The 10,647-nt window shown below is 37.5% G+C and overlaps 1 protein-coding gene across 4 annotated transcripts in view; it reads left to right on the plus strand.

Moving 5' to 3' along the window:
* The window catches only part of AFF4 (ALF transcription elongation factor 4), an 88,358-nt gene that overhangs the window by 996 nt on the left and 76,715 nt on the right, over positions 1–10,647 (plus strand). The window lies entirely within an intron of this gene.

Below are 10,647 nucleotides of genomic sequence, written 5' to 3' on the forward strand. Positions count from 1 at the left end.
TCTAGGGTTCTCAGATCTTCCTCCGCCATTCTTTTTTTTTTTTAACCTGTAATGAATTAATCTTGTAAAAATAGCACTTATGGGGGAGGGTATGTTCTTGCACTGTGTAATTGAAGACCCCCCCCAGGTTTCCACGTACAGTCATGAAAGCATCCCCCCGTACCCCCAAATATCTGTTTCCACACTTCACTTCAGTTGCCTATAGTTGGATATTAATGTTTAGGCTTTTCACTTGCTGCTAGTCGCGGGGGTTAATCTCCAGTAATTGACGTCAGTGCTTTGTTCCTTCCACTTTGCTGTGTTTCAGGCTCTAAGGATGGATTATAGGCTAGATGATTTTGAGAAGAGCCTCCTTTGCTCTTTCTTTCACAAAAGACATTTATAGGAGAATAGAGTTGGCAGTGTGAACTTCCAATTTCTGGGTGCGAGCGGTGTGAAGGGCAAGAGTTAATATCGTTTCTTTTACGGGTGTGTGTGACTTTTTCCCCCTGTTTGGGAAAATGTAGGCTTATTTAAAATGCTCAAAAGGAAAATTGAGTTATACTTTACAGGTTCCAAGCCTATGGGTAGACTCTCTCTCCCCACCCCCAATATGTTTGTTTTTAGGATTAGATTGCCTAAAATATTTGTTCTTATATTTTGCTAATGGAATTGTTTATTCAGCTGCCATTCAGTATACTTCTGGTGAAACATTTTAGTTTTTCTAACTTTATAAATTCAGAGATTGAGAAAAAAGCTTTTGTGTTTGAGTTACTGCTTAGAATCATCTCTCGTTATTTATAGGCTTTAAAAGAACTCTTCAGAAGTGGGCATTTGGCTCCTTGAAAAGCTGATCCCTTTAAATTTCTCATTTCCACCTCCTACCATAAAAATGTCTAGCTATATTAGTAGATTATTCCTACCATATTTTTTCAGTGTCAGCTTTTATCCAGTATTCAAAACAAGTTAAAACTTTCTTTCACATAGAAAGTTTCATACAGCTTCTGGGGTTTGCAACCCAAAGACTTTGGTATTGTTACTTCTATAGGGAATAGTAGGTTACTCTTCATAAAAATAAGAATTTGCTGAATTGCTTGAAACTTTTCTTCTCTTAGCCACTCTTTTGGGTGCTGAAAACACTGAGCTGGGTTAATTACCAAGTGGGGTGTAAATATGGTTTGATTTCTTTTGTCAAGCACTGCAATTAATGGAACACACTGAGATATTGAAAGATGTGTAGCATCATCAAATACATATTGTTTGACTTCAGGAAGAATAATTTTTGCCACCTATTTAGTAGGGTTTTAAATATTGAATAGAATATTAACTTAAGGTTAACTTGACGGCAAATGTGGTAGTATTGTGAAATTGTGAGGAAGATAGAAATTTCATAGGATAGGAATTTGGGGGGAGGAATGAGAGTGGGGAGGAAATATGGATTAGACATTCTTTGAAATTTATTTTCTTGGGGCATACAATGCTTTCTAAAAATTGCATTTATACTTTTCAAAGTTGTAAGGAAATTTTTGTAATTTCATGTTTATATCAGATTATAAAGAAAGGAGGCATTTTTCATAATTTTATGAAGTCTGAATTTTATTCAGACCCAATTCAAAACTTGAGTCTTTGAAATTCTTGGGCTCTGTTGTCTACAAAACATAATAAGCAATTTGATGGTTTTTTGGTGGGGTAGGGGACAGACTTTGGGGAGCAGAGAACCCTAAATAACCGTGTTGAAATGTTTGTGGGTTTAAAGCTGAAATAGCTCAGTATTGGCATCATATATTGGTATTATCTCCCTGATACAGCAGGCATAATCTTACGGTGAAAAATATTTCCTAAAGCTTATAAAAGTTTCCTAGTTTTTGAATCCTCTCAAAGCATTACATTTCACCTTCTCTCTTTTTCATTTCCTCTGATAAATTTATCATTTGGTCACTTGAAATTTGTTGGCCAGGTTTGGAGTTATTGTGAAATTGGGTGTAGTCAGTGACTAAAGGGTGTACCAGGAGCTAGCCTGACCAGTTAGTTACCCTGCTACCTTTTTCCTCTTGTAGGATGTTTTTTCCCACTTTTAGTAAGTGAAACTCCACAGACCCACCTTTCTTGGATGTTTAGAATGTACCTAAAGAGTTGTCTAACTGTAAAGTTATACATAGTTATAAGATCATAGGCTTAGAGCTGTAAGGGAACTCAGTGGCCATCTATTGCTGTCCCCCCTTTTACAGATGAGGAAACTGATGTCCATGGAGATTAAATAACTTGCCCAAGGTCACACTGGAAGTAAGCATTAAAAGCAGGATTTGAAACACAGTTTCTTTTGTTAGGAAATTATCTGTATTCCTCAACATGCCTTGGTTTTCAACTCAGTAACTCCCTAGCATAATTTTTTAAATAAAAATAATTTTTATAGAGAGCTACTGGCACAGACACATAAATTTTGCAGCTCTTCTGTTTGTCACTTAAAGTTTTATGAAAATATTTTTGTACTGAAATTCAGTCACAAAATTAGATTTGTGAGAGGAAAATAAATTTGTATGTTCATATCTGTTTAATTTATGAGCTACACTTTCACACTGAGTTTATACTATAGAAATAATACAGTCTACAAAAACTTCAAAAAGTTCTTAAGGAAGGAGTTTATTGGTTCACAGGTAAGACTTTGTAGCTAGTTGTCTGCCCCTTGAATTGTTTCATGAGCCATAAGTGTTTGAAAAGAGATGAACTCAACCAACATCTAATGTTTGTTAAATCTAATGTATGCTAAACTTTGATGGCCTATAAATTAATTTTCATGGAGTCATTTTCTAAAATAGAATCAAAGAACAACCTTGTGGGCATTTTTAGAAAAGAACCAGGGATTGATAGTTCGCATAGGAGATAAATTACACTGGGTTCGTTATTCTTGGAGACTAGTCTGGTTTTGACTGATCTCTGTAAGTCTTGTTTAAGGTCTCTAGGTCTAAGTGGACCACTTACTTGCCAGGGATATGTATCCCTGAACTGAGCTGTAACTGTTGACCTTGACTGTTCTGAGATAAACTGAAGCTAGCACTTTTTGGGGTGCACTGAAAAATCAGAATAAAAAATACTAACTGTGTTGTGTGATTGGTGAGAAAGGCAGTAAAACGTAGAAGCCTACAAAAGTTCGTCATGGCAGTGGATAAGCATGAACTGTATTATTAATATTTCATACTATATGAGATTGTTCGGGAAGAGAGTATGGCATAGAAATTAAAGAGTTTGCCTCAGAGTCCAGTCCTGCCTCTTAACAGTAAACCTGGGCAAGTTACTTAACCTCTCTAGACATCTCTTAAGATTATATGTTGCAGAGAAAGTGCTGACTGACCTACATTGGTAGATGGGAGTTTCTTCGTTTAGGGGTTCCCTGTGTCAGTGAAATAAAAAATCCAGTCCCTGTCTTTATCCTGTTAGATTCTTTAGCAGAAACTATTTGTAACAAAGTCTATAGTCTTGAAGCTAGATTTTCATGGAATGGCAATCATGGAAAGACATCTTTCTCTTCTTATTCTCTTAATCTTGGTTATGGTGATCCATCTTTGGACAGCCTTGTGCTTTGTGTGTCATGTTGTCTGAAGAAGCAGATTTGAAAGCATAGTGTGGTAACTAATCCTTTCTAATCCTTAATAATCTTAGGGGAGGAAGGCAGACAGGCCTGTCTGAATTAGTGGCAAATCTAAATTATAAAATCCCTTGAAAGAAATGAAAGTTTATTATTTAATGTTTCAAAAATTAACATGTTCAAGTAGCTGCTCTATTTAGTTTACTTTAATAAATATTTTTAATTTGTCAGAGAAATGCAAATTTAGTTTAGCCTGGTCTTCCCCCTCCCCCTTTAATATTTCATTTATCTTTTGGGGACAGGTTGTTGCATGAGACGATTTTTAAATTAGGTTGTAGAATTTCACAGTTGAAAGGGACCTTGATAGCCATTTGATCTAGTCCACATTTTTTTTTTTTTGCTTTTTGGAGCTGGGGAAGGCAGGGCAGTTGGGGTTAAGTGACTTGCCCAAGTTCTCCTGACTCCAGGGCTGGTGTGCTCTGTTATACTGCGACACCTAGCCACCCCTAGTTCAGGTAGTCTTTATTTGAAGTACTTTCGAGGCATCCCACTTCACTTTTGAAGGCCTTAATTGCTTGGGAATTATTTTCTAATGGTAAGCCTAAATTTTCATCTTTGCAGTTTCTACCCATTGCTCCAAATTCTTCCCATTGAGGCAAGCTAAATAAATCTAATTCCTCTTTCTTTCTTTTTTTTAAGCAGTTGGGGTTAAGTAACTTGCTCAAGGTTACATGGCCAGTTATTTTGTGTGGGTGCCAAGTATCTGAGGCTGGAACCAATCCTGGGTCTCCTGATTCTGGGTACTCACTGCGCCACCTGGTCACCCCTAATTCCTCTTTCATGACAGTTCTTTCACTACTTGAAAATAGCTGTTATTTTCCCATTGAGTCTTTTCTACTCAAGGACAAACACCCCATTTTCTTCAGCTAGTCCTCTCATTTGACCTGGACTAGAGATACTTTACCATTTTTGTTGTCCTCTCCTGGACAATCTCTGGTTTTATCAGCTTTCTTCCTAAAATGTGGTGCCAGGACAAACATAATATAGATGAATGGGATCTAACCAGGATAGAGTAGAACTGCTATCGTGTCTTTTATTTCTGGAAGGTTTTCCTCTCTTAATGCAGCTTAAATTTATATCAACTTATTTAGCTGCCATATTACATTGTTGACTTACTGAACCTGCAGGGCACCAAAATTCCCAAATCTTTTCCCCACAAACTTGTCTCCCCCATATTCAACATAAGAGGGAATAGGGGCCCAGAAAGGCAAAGTAAGTTGTGTCCATGGTTACATAACAAATTAGTGGTGGAGCCAAGAGTAAAAACCAGTTCACTTGACTCCTAAGTCAGGTCTCTTTCTACTATACTGTGACTTTGGTTGTAGTATCTTTGGACCAGAGATGAAGCAGTAATTCTTTGTTAGTGACAGCAGTAAAACCTGCTAAGCTTTGTATTAATATATGTAGACGGAGAAAATAGATGTTTTTAATTTCTGTTGTATGAGTTCTACATTTTTATTCTGAAATAGCTTCATAGTGCTTATTTTCTTGGTGCTCTGAAGGAATGTTAAGCCGAACTTATTATATTCACGTATTGTCTCTGGGTCAGCAGACGTTCATCAAGAAATTTCTACACGCTAGGCTTTTCCCTGAATGCTGAGAATGTCCTTGTCCTTAGGGGCTCACACTCTAATGGGAGAGACAGGGCCGTGTAAATAACTAGGCATACGCACAGATATGGACTGGTGTGTGTTAGTTTGGGTACATGGTTGTGGGCACATATAGAGGGAGACATTGTACATCCAAATTAAACCCCTTAATTTGCATTAAGAAGTCTCAAATTGTCCAGAAAAACAGCAGAGTGTAATGGAAAGGGCACTGAATTTGGAGATAAAAGGATCTGAGTTTGAACCTTGAACAAGTCCCCTCCCTGGTGATGGGGTGCTTGGGATCTGTGTTTGTAAAATCTCTTTGTAAACTCACTTTGTAACACCAATCTGTAACATCAGGAATGATGGGGTGCTTGGGATCTATGTTTGTAACATCCGTCTGTAAAACTTGGTAACATCCGTTTGTAAAATCACACTCCATTTCCCCACCCCACCCAGTCTCAGAACATTAACTCTGCCCCTTCCCCCTACCTGCGCTCTGCCTAGCTTCAAAGCATTAACTCTGCCCAGAAACAACTCATGGATTGTTTATCTCAGCCTTGAAACACTAACAAGCTATGACTATCAATCCTTCACAAAAGTCTCTATAAACATTCCAGTTTAGGCAACTATTATCTCCTCCTTGTATAGTGTCCTGCTGCCCCCATGAATTCTTTGTACCCTATCTCTAGGTTGATTCCTTGGCTACCTCAATGAATCCTTCAGGACCCTATCTCTGGGTTTACTCCTTAGCCACTGAGTCTCCAGTTAGCCTTGGTTCCCGGACATTAATCTTGTCAAACATGACACTGATGGGAGGCAGACTGGGCACTTCTCCATCAGCCCTTGACTGCTCACTGACTTAGTGGTGGATTCAAGCCTAAAACCACACCTCTAGGTAGCCCCCCCCCCTTGGGCTTTTTCCCAGTGAATCGTGGGCAATATGCCTTCAAAGTTACATTACACTGTACCCACCTTAACTTCTCCCTAATCCCACCCTTAATCACCTAGTTAGCATAATTGGCATGGGTTCTACTGTGGATGATTCTATATAAACCTTAATTCTACCCCTTTAAGGTTACAGGTCCCCTAAGGATCCTTGCCTGCTGTAAGGCGTATAATAAACTTTTTCAACTCTGACTCCAAGTAAGCCTGAGCTGAATTCTTTCCAGACTGAATCGAAGGTTCTGGTCTTAGATAAGATCAGAGTCCCTGCTGAACCTATTGGGAGCCATCCCTTATCAGAAGTGATAGGTAGCCACTGCAGTTGATTGAACAGGGAGTAACCCTTTAGGAAAATCACTTTACCAGTTGAATGAAGGATAGATTGGAGTGGAGGAGACCTGAGGCTGGGAGACCAATAGTTAACGAGCATTTATTAATCCCTGCTATATGCTAGCCACTGTGCTAATTATTGAGGATACAAAAAGAAGCGACAGTCCATGTCCTCACAGAATTCACAGTCTAATGGGAGAGATAACGTGGAAACAAATATGTACATACTTTATATAGGATAACTAGGAATTTAGAGAGGGAAGGTGCTAGAATTAAGAAGGGGCTAGGAAAGGCTTCCTGTAGATGAGTTTTAGTTAGGATTTAAATGAAGCCAAGAGTCAGAGATAGCTCACTGAAGAAAATAATTCCTTCAAAATTAGAATGGAGCAAATGGAAGGTAATGACTTTACAAGAAATCAAGATATTATAAAACAGAACCAAAAGAATAAAAAAATGAAGACAGGGGCAGCTAGGTGGCGCAGTGAATAGAGCACTGGCCCTGGAGTCAGGAGGACCTGAGTTCAAATTTGGCCTCAGACACTTGACACACTTACTAGCCGTGAGACTTTGGGCAAGTCACTTAACCCCAGTTGCCCCCCCCCCCCCAATAGAAGACAGTGTGAAATATCTCACTGGAAAAACCATTGACCTGGAAAATAGATCCAGGAGAGATAATTTAAAAGTTATTGGACTGCCTGAAAGCTATGATCGAAAAGAGATCCTTGACCTCTGGAAATTATTCAAGGAAATTATCAAAGAAGACTGAGAACAAGAGAGTAAAATAGAAGTTGAAAGAATCCACCAATTGCCTATTGAAAGAGATTCTAAAAAGAAAACTACTGGGATTATTGTAGCCAAATTCCAGAGTTCCCAGGTCAAGCAGAAAATATTACAAGCAATCAGAAAGAAACAATTCAAGTACTGTGGAAACACAATCAGGATAATACAAGATCTATCAGCTTCTACATTAAGGGATTGAAAGGTTTGGAATATGATATTCCAGAGGTCAAAGGCACTAGGATTAAAACCAAGAATCACCTCCCCAGCAAAACTGAGTATAATGCTTCAGGGGAAAAAATGGATATTCTATGAAATAGAGGACTTTCAAGTATTCTTGATGAAAAGGCCAGAGCTGAACAGAAAATTTGACTTTCAGATACAAGAATCAAGAGAAGCAAGAAAAGGTAAACAGGAAAGAGAAATCATAAGGGACTACTTACTAAAGTTGAACAGTTTACATTCCTGCATGGAAAGACAATATTTGTAACTCATGAGACTTTTCTCAATATTAGGATAGTTGAAGGGTGTATATACATATATGTATGTATAGACAGAAGGCACAGGGTGAGTTGAATATGAAGGGATGCTATCTAAAAAATAAAATTAAGAGGTGAGAGAAATATATTGGGAGAAGAAGAATTGGGGAGATAGAATAGGGTAAATTATCTCACATAAAAGATGCAATGTTACAATGGACATGAAGAACAGGGAGGTGAAAGGGAATGAGTCAACCTTACTCTCATTGGATTTAGCTTAAGGAGAGAGTAACATACACACTCATTTAGGTATCTTACTCTACAGGAAAGTAGAGGGGAAAGGGATAAGGGGGGAGGAATAGAAAGGAGGGCAGATTAGAGGAGGGGATAATCAAAAGCAAACACTTTTGGAAAGAAACAGGGTCAAAGGAGAAAATAGAATAGATGGGGGACTGGATAGGATGGAGGGAAATATAGTCTTTCACAATATGACTACAATGGAAATGTTTTGCATAAGTACAAATATATATATATTTATAACCTATATTGAATTGCAACCCCCCCCCCCCCCCCACCAGTGGGGGTGGGTGAGAAGGGAAGAAGGGAGAGAATCAGGAACTCAAAGTTTTAAAAATAAATGTTAAAAATTGTTTTTACATGCAACCATCAAATAAGATATACTGGCAATGGAGTATAGAAATCTATCTTGCTCTACAAAAAAGTAAGGGGGAAAGAGGGGATGGAGGGGATAGAAGAGAGGGCAGACAAGGGCAAGGGGAAGGGGTAATCAGTATGCATGCATCTTGGGGTGGGGGGAGTAGGGGAGAGATGGGGAGAAAATTTGGAACTCAAAATCTTTTGGAAATGAATGTTGAAAACTGAAAATAAATAAATTCTGGAAAAGCTTTTTTAAAAAAGTCAGAGAACGTTCTAGACATGGGCCTCATTCCAGTCTAAGTGGTAGAAATATGGTTATTTCTTAGATTTTTTTCCCCAGCCTGATGCTTTTACTAAAGTTTCTTGGAATAAGAATGAAAAATTGGAAAAAGCTAATTAAAATAGTTTTTAAAAAAGTTTTGTTGATGTCATTTTTTTATACCTAAGTATTTTTCTTATATTCTGTCTCCACACAGAATTTTCTTTCCTATTAAAGGAAAATTATTCAGTAAAACTGGTCAAAGTGATTGTTCCAGAGGATGTTTAGAATGGTTTGAATCTGTAGTATCCTACCTCTCTTAAAAGAGGGGAGGGAGTTGTTGTATGACACAGATTAATCATTGAAATTATTTTGCATTTAGCTTCCTTTTAGTTTTCTTTTGTTACTGTAAAAATAGTTTTGATGACATCAAGATATAAGCAAAAATATCTGTCATCTTTTAAAGTTACTGAAATGAATTTAAGATAGAAATAAGTAAAATTGGAGGGTGAAACTGTTGAACTACACTTTAAATGAAAAATGGCTTTTATTTGTATCTGGACAGATATTTGCTTAGTGGATATAATGTAATGTCATTATTTTATTTTGAAATTTTTATTTCTGTTTCAAAATAAGTTTAAAATTTTGGCACAAAGTCAAAGTTTGTTTGAAAAAGTCTTTTTTCCCCCCTTGATTGTAGTCATTGAATGAGTCAGAACAAACCACATTGGGTAGTAAGGAAAGGTAAAGGGTAAAAAATATTCTATTATGATGTATATAATTTTTTTCCTTTTTCTTAAATGTTCATTTGAAAATTTTTGAGTTCCAAATTTTCTTCCTCTTTCTGGTCTCTTCCCCACCCTATTGAGAAAACTTTCAGACCTATGATTTCATTGGTGTAGGGAACACCTTTCACCACTTATGATCTTTGGTAATTTATATTCTTAGTATTTGGAGCACTGAGGGGTTAAATGAATTGACTGAGCTCTCAAAGCTAATAAATGTCAAAAGATTGAATGAACCCAGAACCTCTACCTCCAGGTTTAGTGTAGCATTCTACCCACTGCAAGGAATTGCCTGTCAGTCAACAAGCTTTATTGACCTTCTGCTATGTGCCAGTTTACTGAGGATACATAGACAAAAATTGAAACAGTCCCTGACTTCAAAGAACAGCTTACCTTGTATTGAAGGAAAATCTGTGTGTGTGTGTGTGTGTGTGTGTGTGTGTATGTGTACATATACAAAATATAAAAGTTAATTTTTGTGGCTGGTACTATTAGCTGGGGAATCAGGAAAGGTCACATAGAGAAAGTGGCATTTGAACTGAGTTTTGCTGCTGCTGCACCATCTGGTATAGTGGATAGAGCAATAAACCTGAAGTAGGAAAGACCTGATTTGAAACATGGCATCAGATACTTATTAATTGTGTGACCCTGGGCACATAACCTCTATTTACTTCAGTTTCCTCACCTGTAAAATGGGGATAATAACAGCACCTACCTGGCAGGGTTGTTGTATCAAATGAGATAATATCTGTAAAGCCTGTCACATAGTAGGTGCTGTATGTAGATGCTTATTCATTTCCCTTCTTTTCTCTTCAGGAAATGAAAAGTTGTAATGTAAGAGGTGAGGAGGTAAGAGTAAGTAAGTAAATGTAAGAGTCATTATATATATAAGAGTCATTATATATATATATATATTTATATATTATCCTTGAAGTAATAAGGAGAATGGTATTGGAATTTTATTGGTCAAAGGAGTGAATGACAAGTCAGACTTTGGCTTTTTGAGAAAATAACTTTAGCAGCCATGTGGTAGCGGCAACCACACTGGCATATCCAGGATGGCTGCTAGCAGCTTAAATCTGCTTAACTAGGAAAGATAGCTGTTTAAGTGGTCAGCAGTCTTTTTTAATTACAATCAGTAGTGGGGGGGGGGGAAGGCATCACCCTGAACTTGAGAGAAAATACAAGCAGAGAAATAAAGACG

The sequence above is a fragment of the Petaurus breviceps genome, unplaced genomic scaffold, assembly GCF_028583685.1.
Source record: "Petaurus breviceps papuanus isolate PSGF00001 unplaced genomic scaffold, PetGlider_PUasm1.0 64, whole genome shotgun sequence".
Taxonomy (NCBI): Eukaryota; Metazoa; Chordata; class Mammalia; order Diprotodontia; family Petauridae; genus Petaurus; species Petaurus breviceps.